General features: G+C 43.9%; 1 pseudogene; it reads left to right on the top strand.

The window, feature by feature from the left end:
* The first annotated feature begins 4,074 nt into the window (after positions 1-4,074).
* Positions 4,075-4,809, top strand: LOC125400705 (tropomyosin-like; annotated as a pseudogene).
* The last annotated feature ends 10,744 nt before the right edge of the window (positions 4,810-15,553 follow it).

Genomic DNA, 15,553 nt, shown 5'->3' with positions numbered 1-15,553 from the left:
GTCTTGGTAATACTTGGTAATCTTCGTCAGAGGGGACTTTCAAATCTCAGTTTTCTAAAAGAGAAAACAAATAAACAAAAGAATTCTAGAGAAGCATAAACTTCAATTTGGTTATTGAAAAGTTTGACATGACAATGGCAATCATAGTATAAACCTTGTCTTTTATACACCTCCTGCCACACTGGATGTTCTTAGCAGGCCGCACATTGCCCTGGTTGGGGTACAGGTTGGGACAGGGACCAACCACCCCCACACTCTTGGTTCTGCAGCAGACGTGGGTCCGAGTGCCTCAGAAGAGATGTGCTTATCATTTTTTTACACCTCTGGGACAGGACCCCAGAAATTCTGGGATAATTTCTCAATTATATTGACAGCCACAGGTGCCCATGTCTTTGCCTGAGCAAGACAACACAATCTGAAATTATATTTCAATAAAAAGGAAATAATCCAATGACGCTGTGACAGGTACATGGAAAAATGTCCATGTTTCCCAGACAGGTTCATCGACAAACCTGTTAGCTCCAGGAGGGATACCCTTTAGCAGGGTGTGTCATCCACAATGGCAGAGGTTGTAAGCACTTCCCACAAAGCCCTTGCTGGACCTCCCTAACGGGTCTAATCCATTAGCAGATTATGTCTTTCTATACAGTAGGATGCAGGGCCGGCCCCAAGTGGCCGAGTTTGAATTTGTGTGCTTTAAATTTTCTAGAGTCAACTGTACATTCAGATAGGGCTGTTGATAAGAAAAATAGCAAGGAGGTGACTGGGGAGCTCAGGTGGAAGCAGACTTTAGTTCCGATTGCTCAGAAAGTTTTATCAACAGTGGGAAGAAACTATGTGAGGCCTAGATCGGAGTATGCCTGTCGCGTGTGAGGCCGACCAGGACAGCTAGGAATGATCAGGTGAAAGCTGCAGGTAAGCCTGTGTGCACTGGGGGGTTCAAGTGCCCCCGTCTAAGCAGCAGTTTACCTCTCCAGCTGCAGTTTACAAGACACGAGTCTCTCTCCATCTGGTACCATTTGTTGACTCACTGGTCACAACAGTGGTTCACCCAAAAGAAAATATGGTTTTTCAACACCTTTTTCACTCACCAACAGTATTTCCTTTACCTATGGCTATTTGCTCAAAGAAAAACAAACGCCTGTGCGAAGAGAAGTCACATTAATGTTCTAGAGCTTCCCAAACAAAATACCACAGACTCAAAGGCTTACAACAAAGGGAATTTGTTGGTCTGAGAACTGGAGACCAGAAGTCCAAGATCAAGGTGTCAGTAGCCTGTGTATCTTCCGAGGCTTGGAGCCTTGGCTAGGAGAGATCTGTATTCTTGCTGTGTCCTTGTGGTCTTCTCCCCATACACACTGACAAACACACACACCCTTGCTGTCTCTGAATGTCCAGTTTAAAAGATGTCAGGCTCTGGGATTGCAGCCAACCAGTTTAACTTAATTTTAAACGACCCCAAGAAAGGCTTTCAAGTCAAGTTGTACTCTCAGGTACTTGATTAGGATTTCAACACAGGGAAATAACTGACGGCCATAACAGAACCTTGCTGCTTCATTATTCAAGTTTTCTAGAGTTGGGCTTGAGTATTGTTTTTTTTGTGTGTGATAGCATTGTTATCATGGAGGGTGACCACAGCCCCAGACCACCACCCACGAAATGAAAGTTGATCAACCTAGCCTTTGTCAAATTACCAGATCTGGAAATATGGTAACTCCTGGCCCCAGTGCTCCTGGAAGGGTCCACGCTGTTCTTGGTCTGTTCCCTGTACCTGACATAGGACGTAGCTTCTAACACGTTCTCAAAGCACCTACATCTCATGTGTGAAAGTTACCTGCTCCTTCACCTAAAGTTCTGTTTCAGCCAACTGGAACCACACTTTAAATAGTCCCATTGTGAACACTTAAACATAATCAGAAAAACTTTTATGAAGTTCTATTTTGACAAAGAAAATGGACTTTCGTCTTAGACGTTCCAAGAAGATGGCGTTGTAGAGAGCTGCCAAAATCACTCTTGGCTTCAGTGCCCCCAAGGCCCTTTGTTGTGACTTTAGATTAAACTCCCTGATCCACGTAAATAAATTTGAAGGCAAATGGTTAAGTTTGAATCGATCAATGAACTCTGACCTCCCCTGGTCCTGGACAAACCATTTATATTCTGAGACTGACTTTCTTCCATCCAAAAGTCACAATTTTCAGTGCTCAGGAATATGATGAAGGAGACTTTGTCCCTCAGGATAGTCTTGGTGAGTGTCCACTCTGATGTCTATGGATTGGATACAAAGTGTGGTGTGTGTGTGTGTGTGTGTGTGTGTGTGTGTGTGTGTGTGTGTTTTCAAGGTAAACAAAGAACAGTCATATGTAAGTTGACATTGTGTGTATACTCCCCTTTTTCATGACTCTTCTAGAAGAAACTAAATTAACAGAAAGCCCTCAAAATAGAGAAATCTTTAATGCAAGTGTGGCCTCCGTTTTACACACCCAAACTCAAACAGCAGGCAGTATGCCCCTGACTGGTACATTAGCTCTGTGTCCCAGCTGCCTTGTCATTGTGTCTCCATTGTGCATTATCCTAAAGATGCTCCCGCTACATCAGAAAGAATTCACCCCACTCCACAAGGAAAACGTACCCCAAACTAAAGGAATCTGGGGAGTCAGACATTCGTAAGCATCCTCCAATCAGTCATAGCTTGACGCATTCTGATTCTCTCCATAAATAATGCCATACGATGTGACCTCCCCCTGCATAGTCGCCAGTGACTCTGAGAAAGGGAAGATAATATCCCCAGAACATAGCTCCTCAAACTTTTCCAAGAGGAGCTGTGTTTACAATCAGGTCTCCAGGGAACAACTCTCTTGAGCTTGGGCGAGACTGACTTGCTGCTGTGTGGATGGATGGACCATGATGGGTGGATGCCTCCTGTCCCCTAGCTGGAATTCTGAACTTCAGTTTTCCTTTTGTTCGGATGGCACGTCTCCCAACAGTGTATGACAATGAGCGATGCTCTGAAACCCTGCTCTTTCACACCCGGCGGGTGACCTATAACTTCTCATGGGTAACCTTTGACCTAGGAACTGACAGTTTGATTTATTGTCCGGTGTTATGATTTATGAGTATCTTCTCAGAATAATTACCAGACAACAGGTGGCGGCATAATAATTTTGATTACCCAGCGGTTCTTGAAACCACGACAAAGGTGACTTCATTTTCTGAATACAAGGAGGACAACAATTAGAAATTAAACAAAGAAATGCTTTTACGCTGCAGCTTTCCATCTTTTGTTAGTCACACAGAGGACTTATTTAGGGGGCCCCAGTTCCCCTTGGTCATCAGGAAGAAATAAGGAACTTCTACTCTGTGCACATAAGAAGTCCCTGGCCCTTGCCGTATTGGCAGGGTATGGCCCTTTCTCTACTGAGGTCTTGATTAATTGAGTTATGTCAAACCTGTCAAGCAGAGCATCTCTTTACAACCCAATTTTGACAATGGCCATTGCCTGGGGAAGAATTGATGGGCAGACAAAGTTTGAAAAAGCCTTCTAGCTTTTGTAAAGCATCCCAACATTTAGTCTACCAGCTACCTAAGTATTTCTTCCTAAGTATGCAAGCAGTAAAGAGAAATTTTTCCCTTACACCATGTTTCTTCACTTTAAAGGCTACAAGGAGGAAGCCTTGTCATTGTAAACCTCTGCATTATTGTAGCTCACAACAGTTTTAATTTCCTCTTCTGCCTTCCTCATTTCAGTGTCATGGGACCATTTTCTCCAATGGACAATACTTTTATGCAAGACAAATCCTTACTACACATTTTATTATACACACCTTTCCTTAAGAGTTGACATCTTGGGGGCTGGAGAGATGGCTCAGTGGTTATGAGCACTGCTTGTTCTTCCAAAAGTCCTGAGTTCAAGTCCCAGCAACCACATGGTGGTTCACAACCACCTATAATGAGCTCTGGTGCCCTCTTCTGCCCTGTAGGCATGCATGCAGGCAGACCACTGTATACTTAAATAAATATTTTTTTAAAAAAAAAAAGAATTGACATTGGCCAGAGCCCAGCAGAGTGAGCGCCGCCATGGCGAGCCTCAACTGACTGGAGGCCGTAAAGCACAAGATCCAGGCCCTGCAGCAGCAGGCAGACGACGCGGAGGACCGCGCGCAGGGCCTGCAGCTCGAGCTGGTCGGCTAAAGCTGAAGGAGATGTGGCTGCTCTCAACCGCCGCATCCAACTGTTGAAGGAGGAGCTGGACCGGGCTCAGGAGCCACTGGCCACAGCCCTGCAGAAGCTGGAGGAGGCCGAGAAGGCTGCGGGTGAGAGCAAGAGAGGCATGGAGGTGATAGAGAACCGAGTCATGAAAGACGAGGAGAAGATGGAGATCCAGGAGATCCAGCTCAAAGAGGCCAAACCCATGGCCGAGGAGGCTGCCGGCGAGTATGAGGAGGTAGCGCGGCGGAGGTTGGCCACGCTGGAGGGCTAGCTGGAGAGAGCAGAGGAACGTGCGGAGGTGTCCGAATTAAAAAGTAGTGACCTGGAAGAGGAGCTCGAGAATGTCACTAACAACCTCAAGTCACTGGAGGCCGCTTCTGAGAAGCATCCTGAAAAGGCGGGTAAATATGAAGAAGAAACTAAGCTTCCGTTTGACAAGCTGAAGGAGGCTGAGACCCGTGCTGAGTTTGCAGAGAGAACAGTTTCCAAACGGGAGAAGACAATGGATGACCTGGAAGAAAAACTTGCCCAGGCCAAAGAAGAGAATGTGGGCTTACATCAGACACTGGACCAGACACTATAAACGCACTAAACTGTATATAACCCAGAAGAAGGGTCCTGTTCTGAGACCAACTCTGCTGTGCCTTCCTTTCCTCTCTTGCCAGAAGTTCCTCTTGTTACTGTGTCTCCACCTTGCTGGAAATGCCAAGTAGATAGTGAATTCAGGACCAAATATTTTGTATCAGACAAGCTTTGAGCACCAGTTAAGTTTCTTTCCTTTTCCTTTCAAATGGCACCAGCTTCTTCAGCTACTCTTAGTCTTAAATTGCATTTATTCTCAAAATAGGCAGGGAATTTCACAAAGAGTGTAGTTGCTTACGGCTGAGAGCGTTTGCTTCCTGGGAATTCGTCAGTCCCACACTTTGAAGCACAGGCTCATGTATCTGCTAGGACCTGGTCACGGTAGGGGAAGTTATGGGAGGCTGGAGGTTGTCACAAGAAAAAGTGTGAATATTTTCCACCCAGAGCAAAAATTAAAAACGGGCTACTGTGGGAAGTAAAGCCATAGACAGGTTAGCCCAATCGTACTGAGTTGGCTCCACATTCCACCATGCAGGACAAACTTCCTTTAAGCATTCCAAGTGAGGATGCTGGAGTGATTGCCCATGTGTTTTCTGATAGATCCTTGATGCTGTCCCGTGCACATTTTCCTTTCTCTCCAAAATTGTCCTCTGAGGAGCAAGTGTCCTATTCCAGGGCTTGTCTGCTGTGGTCTAATGACAAGCTCGCAAGAGAACAGAGAGTCCAGTCCTTTCCAGATCAGTCATGTCAAAGACTGCTAGCAAAGCCAGGCACAGTGATGTTCACCCTTAATCCCAGTACTCAGGAGACAGAGACGGTGTGTCTCTGTGAGTTTAAGGCCGACCTGGTCTACAGAGTGAGCTCCTGGGCTACACAGTGAGATTCTGTCTCAAAATAAACAAAAAGAATTGCTAGCCACCAATACATTGAGCAGACATTTTAACAAATGTTGGGCAACAAAACATGTCTCCAGCAAAATGATAGAAAAAGAAATTGGTTTAACTTCATCTCCATTGTTCGGGGAACAACAGATAGAAGCTTGACTTTGCCAAGACTTGAATTTCTTTGGGAATGACACTATTGAAGGACCAAGAAACTCCTGATTGAACTGGATGTGGAGTATTCTGTAGGCTGCACATTTTTTGGCTTTGTTGTAGTTTTGCTTTCTCAGTTAACATCTCAGACCGAAACATTCCACATTCCCTAGCAGTGTGGGGACAACTCAAGTTTACAATTCCAACTGAAAAACCACCCTGCTTCTAGCTTAGCTGAACCCCTGCCCCACACTCCTATTTCTTAAGCATCACACTACCAGGGAGATGAACTTTTAGCAAACTGTGCAATTGAATAAAACCTACTCTGTTCTTTAGATTCTTGCAGTTGTATCATATGTGATAATATCACTTTTTCTACATTTTGGTCAAATAAATTTTTACATAAACAAGAAAAAATATTGACATCTTCGATGATGAATCCATGGTGCATTCAAGTAAGCACGCATCTTTGTGAATGCCTAATGCTGTTTCTGTAGAGTTAAATAAAAAATCAAGGTGGAGGCTTTATCCCTGCATAGCTCTCCATTTAATCTCTGGTGAAAACGGCCCTAAGTGTTACTAATGAAATTGAAGTACACAGGCCTCTGAATATGTAACAGTCCTGCCTCATGCCCAAATGCTGGGTGGTGGGGGACCTCCCCTGCATATGAAATGAATTTCTGCACAGCACCACAATAGTGATATTACAGGCTTATCATTTTAATTGACTTTTTGACATATAAAAATATTCCTACAATCCTGCTTTACATTATAGTTTAATAACAGCTTAACACACATCTATGAAATATTCATTCCCGTTACATTCAAATTTTAAAATATCTGATGGAGAGTCTGGTTAATAGATAAAGGAGAATCCCTGGAATATTAAAGACACTGAGGTGTAGGTGGGACCCAGACCCTTCACTGGAAAGTAGAGCACAATTACCGTGAGGCCTGCCTGTTTCACTTTTAATTCGTAATTATTCGCTTGAACTAAAACATGGGGAATATAAGAGATTGGGCAGTGGGTAATCATCTTTCACCTAGACAGCTGCAGGCAGAGAGGGCATTTCCCCACGAGCCTCCCTCCACGGACAGTCAAGCAAAGTGACACGCACCAGGATCATATTTATATGCTGAGAACACTGAGGGGTAAAACTGATTCGCTCAGTGTTGAGTGTTTCCGCAAATGGCAAGTTAAGTCTATGTCCATTTCACAACTGCTTAGCCTAACACTCCACCCCAACTTGCCCCCCCGTACCCCCTTGAATATGGGGCAAATCAGATAGGTTTAGCTCCAAACCATGATATGTGTTCAAATCATGAGGTAATGTTGGCACTTTGTTCCGCATCAATTTTTTTTAATTAATTATCTGGAAGCAAACAGCGGTTAATTTTGGCCATAGGCTTTTTGATTAGGAGCTTTGACCCCCCTTTTGCCTTCTGGCATCTCCTATACAATCCTCCTGACATGCAGGGTAACCCTTGACACCTGATTCAACAAAGTCACAGCCCAGCCAATCTTCCACATTCAGCAATCCTATTGTTGCAATGGGGCACTGGCTCACAACTTCCATACCCCTGTAAGGAAAGCTGCCGTCTAGTGTGTAGCCTGTAAATAATGGGAATCAGTGGACAAATCCAGCTATAATAGCGAATACAGCACCTATTGCTTGGACATAGTGGAAATGTGCTACTACATAATATGTTCCACAAGTCATCCCACGGTTGCGTACAATTTCTTTCCTTGGGACGAGGAGAAAGAAAACCCAGAAAGGAAGAGGAGAAAGGCTGCTCTCCCCCTCGCAACCCCCTCAGCACTTTCTGCTATTACTTCTGTTTTACAAACTTTACACTACAGCGCCGTCCCATATGTTTGTACAGCGCACAAGGAGGTTTCTTTAGAAAGCGCTGATGCTAATTATAAATTTAATTTGCATTTTAATTAGAATGGTAGCAAATTAAAAGCGTGGCAGCTGGAGAATTTTGAACGCTTTGCAGAGATTTGGTGTCAGTATCTCCCTGCTTCTGACTTTGCAGCCTTTTCATTCGCCTCCTTCCCTATCTTCCATTCACACAGACACATTGCAGATTTCTCTCTACTAGCTCCTCAGTCTCTTTCCTCTCCCTCTCCCTCTCTCTATCCCCCCTCTCTCCTCTCTCTTCTCTCCCCGCAGTTCCATTTGTATATAGAGGCTATTCCTCCATGCATCCATCCCCACCAAGTTATGATCCCTTTCTGCACTGATAAATGGCCTGGGCTTGTCTGCAGCCAGCACCCGGTGGGCAGCTGTGATAGACTGGATGTTTTGGACAGCATGTCTGAGCCTCTGTGAGCAACACTTTTCTTGGCTCGCCTTGTCTGTCACACTATTACAGTTAGCAACCCAACATTTTCTCTCCCTGAAGAAGGGGGCTGCGTGTGCTCATTTGGCCTCCATTAACCATGGATTTCAGTCTGGATAATAGCGCTTTAAGTACTAGCACCTTGGCCACAGGTGTTGGGCACATTAATCAGACATTCATCAGGCACCCCGCCTCTGTCCTCCACAACCAAGCAAAGGCATTGTTCAGCATACACCTTTGGGCAAAAGCCCTGTGCTGTCAGCCTTTGCGCCTCTGGAGTCAGAGGCTCCAGTCAGCTTCCCCGCGCTGTCTCTCACTTGGGATGTGAGCATGTCTGCTTTTAGCTTTCACGTGAGCGCATTCAGTCAGCTCTGTCGTTTTCCCTATGTTGTGTCTCCATGGTCATTTTCCTTCCTTCTGTTCACTTCCCCCACAGTGTCCTTGCTCAATAATTTTCATTAATTGATTGACAGCTCTGATAGACCCAACTAACCTCTCTCTCACTCTCATGTCTGTTTTTAAATAAGTACTTGTACGTCCAATGACCTTGTCGCCTCATCAGCTATCAGAAAATGAGCATGCAGATATGGAAGGGGCTGATTAGCAAAATAAGCAATAGATCTCGTTCCTGGCTGAAGTCCACAGGAAGCAGTGACAAGCAAACTTTGCCATTTTACATTTCAACCAGAGCCCAAAAAGAAAGGCGAAGCAATAAGCCGGGGATGCTGAATCTCACTGGCATCCTTTCAGATGTGCAGGAAGCAAGCCCTCTGCATCAGCTGGCCACCTTGAAGAGAGAAGACCAGGAAAGGGGAGGGCTTCTTCCCCCGTGACTTGGCACCAGCTCATCCCCTTCATCGCTGGCCTCATTAAACCTGAAAAGAAACCTGTGCTAAGTTTGGAAGCTTTTCTCGGCTTCCTAGAAAGAGACCGGTGTCCTGTTTATATTTGTGTGTTCTTTTACCTTTCCCCTGGCAGCCCTGATTGTGATGCATGTTAGATACATGTCCCGTTTGAAGACACACTGTTAATATGTAGCTAGTCAACTTTCACCAAGGAATGAAAAGGCAGAAGGATGCATTTCAGCCTTATCAAAGCCCTAAAGATTTATTCCCCGGTTTCAGGAAATAAAGGAAGGACTGAGAGCAAGTCGTGAGAGTAAAACACTCGCTTTGGCTTCTTTTAAATGTACTGATTTGATTTTCTACCTAATCATCACATGTTATCAGTGAGACTCCTTTAGGAACTGACAATAAATCATTGACACGTTTATTTTAACACATTTATATGAAAATAGTGTGGACAAATGAACACTTTGCACTTTAACTCCATACAAATTTTAGTTGACGCTGTGACTCACTGAAGCCTCATATTTATTTTACATCTTCCTTTTTCTTGGGCTTTTTCATCAATCTTTAAGATAGTAAAATATTTGAACACGGTTAAAATGCTTTATACCAAGGTTACTAAATAGTGTTGGCATTTCTCAAGGGACACATTGGAACTATACAAATACTAGCTACTTTGAACCAAGTTGTGGAAAGTGAAGAGATGTGAATGGTACAGTAACTATTGCCTTTGTGTAGCATCATTTCAGAGATTACCAGAAGGGTTCCCCCAAATCTAACTTCTGTAAGATTGGAGTCCCAAGAGAAAGATGGGAAAGAAAATTACGCCAACACTTTACTAAGGAAGAAGAGTTGACAAGGTCTGAGCAAGCTAGCGTTTGTTCCAAGGATCAAAGTTGTGTCTTGAATTTCCAGTGTGACTTTCTGATCACTCACACCTTGTTTTAAGTATGACTCTCTAGAGGGAAGAGTTTTGTTTTGCCTTCCTCTGAGACGTGCGTCGAAACTCTAAATAGGGGGAAATGTGTGTGATAGTGTTGTTTCACAACCTGAATAAGGGTCCTGTTGTCAAAGAGTAATTGTTTAACATTGTGGATAATGATATGCAAAACGTTGGCCCCGCCTTACCCTAATTAACATGATTGCAAGACAAAATAGGGAAAAATCAAAGTTCCAACTTCCCTGACACCACAAATCCTTTATCTGCCTTCTTCCAAGCCAAAACAAAGACATTGTGCCTGAAACTGTACAAGTCAATCCCACGGCTTTCAAAGGAAACATCTATTTTTGGTCGTATTCTGAAATGGTTGACACAGACTTCTGAGATAAATTTCTCTCCTGGCTTCCTTGGAACGTTTTAGTTTTTCTTCCTGTAATTTTTTTTTCTGCAGCTGTACAAAAACACTTTCATTAACCCAAGAATGGATTATTTGGAGTGCTAATTAATTGATTCTTCAAAATGCCAATTGACACACTCCCAGGGAAAACCTGATCTAAGCAACTATGTTAATCAAGCCATTGTACTTATGGGTCTTCCTGAATATCAGACCATCTGAAATGAGGAGAACTTTGCCTCTGCTCGCCTGGCCCTCTCGTGGACAGCTAATTAATATGAGCCGACTATGACACTGGCGCTTGTACATTCACCATACTGCCTGACAATAACTGCAAAATTACATTTCAGCTAAAGAATGGAAACAGTGTTAAATACCATTATTTGCCTGCTTCTGATGTCTGAGAGTCATTATGAAAGCAATTACAGCGGTTTCTCTGTCTGTGTGTCTATGGGGTATTTATTATCTGGATATGTCTGAACCCTTTGCCAGGTGGAGAATATATATGGCTTGTTAAAGACAGGGGAATTCGGTCACAATTACCAGGGAGGGAGCTGAAGAAGAAACAGACTCAGAGTTTCGCAGGTGAGCCTTCCATAAACAGTAATTTAATAGTCAATGCTAGAGATCTGGGGAAAGTTGTAGACTCTTTTTGATTTGAATTTTAAAAAATTCTCCAGGTTTCCAAACCTCAGGAATGCAGGACAAAAATTAAACTCAAGATGAGAGTGAAAAGCAAAAAGGAAAAACAAGAGGAAAATGAATGGATCATGGCATCAGCGAAAGCAGTTTAAATTGACAAGTTTAAATAAATGAAGATATAACAACATGATGCAATCAATATACAAGTTGCGTTTTTTGCCAGATAAAGTTGTGCGTGCTGTTTTCCATAGTTAGAAGAATAAATCCAAAGACACGGTGTCCACGCTCCTTCCAGCATTGCGTCTCATATCACTGGGATCTGGTGTGATCAGAATGAATGCATGTGTCTATTACGGACTTGAGTCCTCTCCACCAAAGACGCCTCTGGACTTCAAAAGACACCACAGTGTGACAATAAAGTCTCTGTGTTGCTTGCCCTACAGAGGCATTTTTCTCCTTGGGTAGTTTCTTAGAACTGTTCTCTGTATGACTCAGTTCAACCAGTATTGAACTTCCCAATATGCCCAGCATTGTGCAAATACTGTGGAGGAGGAAATGTGAAAAATCACGGAGGATGAGGACTCTGCCTTCAAGGGACTGGGAGATAGGAAAATTAGAGGGGCCATTTGAAGGTCTGGCCTTGGGAGAACAATCCTGATGTGTAATGTCATGCTGTATACATCACACGCTCCTGTCATCCCTGCTTACGTGTAAGCAAAACCTGGTGCAGAAAGGTAAGTTTATTTTTGCAGCCATGTGAACGAGAGGGAATGCTGAGCCTTGAGTCACCTTCGGTAAGAATATGAAGTGTTTCCCTCCGCTAACTTATTTGTTCCCCAAGGCTCCATCCTGGATGGAGAAACTTGACAGAAGATTCTCGAGGGGAATTTGGAAGTGAGTCTTGCAAATGGAAAACCATGTCCTAAAAGAAGTAAATTCTCCAATTTCCTATCCTCTGGGGACTTTAAGACACAAACTACTTTATATTTATATGAGTTTATATATTATTTATATTTCTATATATTATTTATATTTACACAAAGGCCATCATACTTTATAAAGATAAAAGACCAGTTTATACAGTCCTTAGTGGAGTGGTATGTGTGTATTCAAACTGCCACTCTGAGAATAAATAAGGCTTAGGCTGAGACGTGATTAACCAAGACATATTTGGAGGGATGAGGAGGTAGACTTGAGGGAAGCCTGGGCCAGTATTCCTGACGTATCCTATCTGCTCTTGACATAAGACAGAGCATGTCATATGTGTCCAAAAGACAAGAGAGTGTTGTGTGTCTCCAAGGATAATAAAGGGTTATATATTCTTACAAGCTTGTATATAATGGGAAGACACATTTGAAGTAATGTGCAAATAATCATCTCTTCCAGGAAGAGACCTGGTCAGTTGTCCTCATCAACTCAAACCATGAAACCCAATATGGACCAGTTCAACAGAAACACCTGGGTTAAAGTCCCGGCATCTGGCAGTGCCCCAGTACCTCCATGTCTTTAGTGCAGGACAGGTGATGCTTCTCTCTCACAGCCCAACGTGGGGGAGGGAAGCTGAAAAAAAATGGACAGGAAAGACACCTCCTCACACAGAAAAGAGTCACCGCAATAGAGACCTGGAACGTGAGAACACTAACCACAGTCAGAGGAACTGGCTTGCTCGTGCATGAGCTCAGTCACTTCAGGTGGAATGTCACTGGACTGACGGAAACACACGGGTCAGGAACACAAGTAGGAAACAGACGCTAGATTATAAACTCAGGAGGAGAGAGAGAACACACAGCAGGTGTAACTTTTGTGCTATCCAGTTTGGCCCCCAAATGCACGGTCAGATACAGACCTGTAAATGACCAAATTTCATCAGCCAGATTTCAGACAACGACCCATCCGGTAACTATCATACGTTACTGTATATGTATGTGCCAACAGCGGAAGCAGAAGAGGATGTCATCAACAGTTTCTACACAGATTTACAGAGCGAGGTAAGCAGGGTACATAAGAATGACACGCTAGTCATTATGGGGGACTTCAATGCCAGAGTGGGATCCGGAGAAAGAATGTATCATGGGAACGATAGAGGGGAACAACTGCTTGACCTCGGCTCTGCAAATGGTTTGTACAGATCCAACAAGAAATTCAAGCAGAACAAACCATCAAGATACTGGGCATGGGACTCTCCTCACGAACACACATACAGGCAAATTTGCTACCTTCTGGTCAGGAGGAAACTCTTTTTTTTTTAAAATTATTTTATTTATTTATAAAAATTTCCACTTCCTCCCCTCCTCCCAATATCCTCCCACTCCCCCCACTCCCTCTCCTCCTCCCTCTTCATCCCTAAGAGCAGTCAGGGTTTCCTGCCCTGTGGGAAGTTCAAGTTCCTCCCCTCTCCCTCCAGGTCTAGGAAGGTGAGCATCCGAACAGACTAGGATCCCAAAAAGCCAGTACATGCAGACGAAACAAGACTCAGTGCCATTATCAATGGCTTCTCAGTCAGCCCCCATGTCAGCCACATTCAGAGAACCCAGTTTGATCACATGTTCGTTCAGTCCCAGTCCAGCTGGCCTTGGTGAGCTCCCATTAGATCAGTCCCCTTGTATCAGTGGGTGAACGCACACCTCGCGGTCCTGACTTCCTTTTTCATATTCTCCCTCCTTCTGCTCCTCATTTGGACCTTGGGGGCTCAGACCAGTGCTCCAGTGTGGGTCTCTGTCTCTATCTCCATCCATCGTCGGATGAAAGTTCCCTCTGATCCTGCCTTCCTTGCTCATGTTCTCCCTCCTTCTGCTTCTCGTTTGGACCTAGGGAGTTAAGTCCAGTGTTCCAATATGTGTCTCTGTCTCTATCTCCATCCATCACCAAATGAAGGTTCTATGGTGATATGCAAAATATTCAATATGGTTATGGGCCAAGGCCTGTTCAGGCACCCTTTCCTCTGCTGCCCAGGGAACAATCTGGGGACCTCTCTTTGGACCTGGGAACCCCTCTAGAATCAAGACTCTTGCAAACTCTAAAATGGCTCCCAAAACAGCCGATCATTTCCTAGTGCCAACCTAGGGTCAGATCTGTTATGGCCAACGTTCGACTGGAATTTAGAAGAGGCATGCCAGGCAAGATGGACCGGAAGGAAGATCAATTGTAAACAACTGATGAATCCAACTTACGGAGAGAGTATAAGAGAACCACTGAAATAAAGATGAGGGAAGTCATTGCAGAACCGTCTACAAATATTGAAAGCAGACAGAAAAAGTCAAAAGAGCTATTCAGGAGGTTTCAAAGGAGACACTTGGTTATGCAAAGAGGGCAGCACCGGTAGAATGGCTTACTGCAGAGATGATCAGCCTGGCAGAAAAAATAAAAAGGAAGCTGAAGAGCAAACAGAAAGGCAATCTGCAGGCAGCAAAACACCACAACTATCTGTACACGGAGATGAAATAAAGAATGAAAAAGAATGAAGAGCTGTATTTACAAGGTATATGCAAAGAGGTCAAAGAGACTAGACTCTATAGTCTTGTCTATGAAGCTATCAGACAGGGAACTGCTAGATATGCTCCTCAGATTCAGGTGAGTAAAGATGAGCAAGGTCATTTATTAACAGAACCAGAGGAAGTAAAGCAAAGATGGAGACAACACCCTATACCATGACCCTAATGCTGTCAACATAGACTACAATGAGAAACACTTGGGCGGCCACTCAAACACCAGAGACGATGGGGAAATATCAAATGTTGACAGCAATGAGAGAGAGGAAGCTGTCAAGAGAGCAAAAGGCAGGAAGTTCCCCAGGAGTGGATGATTTCACCATAGAGGAGCTGGAGGCAACTACAATAATGGGCTCAGAAGCTGAGGCGCTTCTCAGGCCCGAGAGATATGGAGACATGAAGTGATTCCCACAGAATGGAAACTCTCAGTCATAGTTCCCATAGACAAGAAGGAAAGACTGAACTACTCAAAATACAAGAGTAGTGATTTGTTTGGTCCTAGCAGTAATATCTTCTCCTTATTATCCTACAAAGGATCAAGGGTAGAACAGAGGAAAGCCTAGCAGAGGCCCAGTGCAGATTCAGAGTTAACAGGAACACAGTAGATCAGATTGTCACTGTGAGACAACTGATAGAAGAATACAAAAACATTTGGAAAAGACTTATATGTCCGTTACATTGACTTCAGGAAGGCATTTGATAGAATTTGGAGAAAAGGACTTTGGGAAACAATGAGGTTCTACAATCACCCAGAGAAAATCATTAGAATGCTATAAAATGCCTACAAAGGTACCTTTCCACCAGTCAAAGTCTGGGGAGAACTAAGGGAGGAGCCTAAGACAAGTGTAGGAGAGCTGCAGGGATGCATCCTCTCACCACTACTCTTTAATATATTCCTGGAATTTATAGTAGCTGCAGCCCTGGAGGATGAGGAGATAGACGTGCAGATAGGTGATGTGTGAATCAGTAACTTGCATTTCCCCGACAATAGGAGCACTGAAAGCCCAAATGAGCTGTAGGCCATGGTAAACAGAGTGTGGGAAGCAAGTGAAAATCTTGTTATGAAAGTTAGC

Source organism: Myodes glareolus, chromosome 24 (genome assembly GCF_982192425.1).
Source record: "Myodes glareolus chromosome 24, mMyoGla1.1, whole genome shotgun sequence".
Taxonomy (NCBI): Eukaryota; Metazoa; Chordata; class Mammalia; order Rodentia; family Cricetidae; genus Myodes; species Myodes glareolus.
Note: the sequence above shows the minus strand (reverse complement) of the source record. Positions and strands in the feature narration are given on the sequence as shown.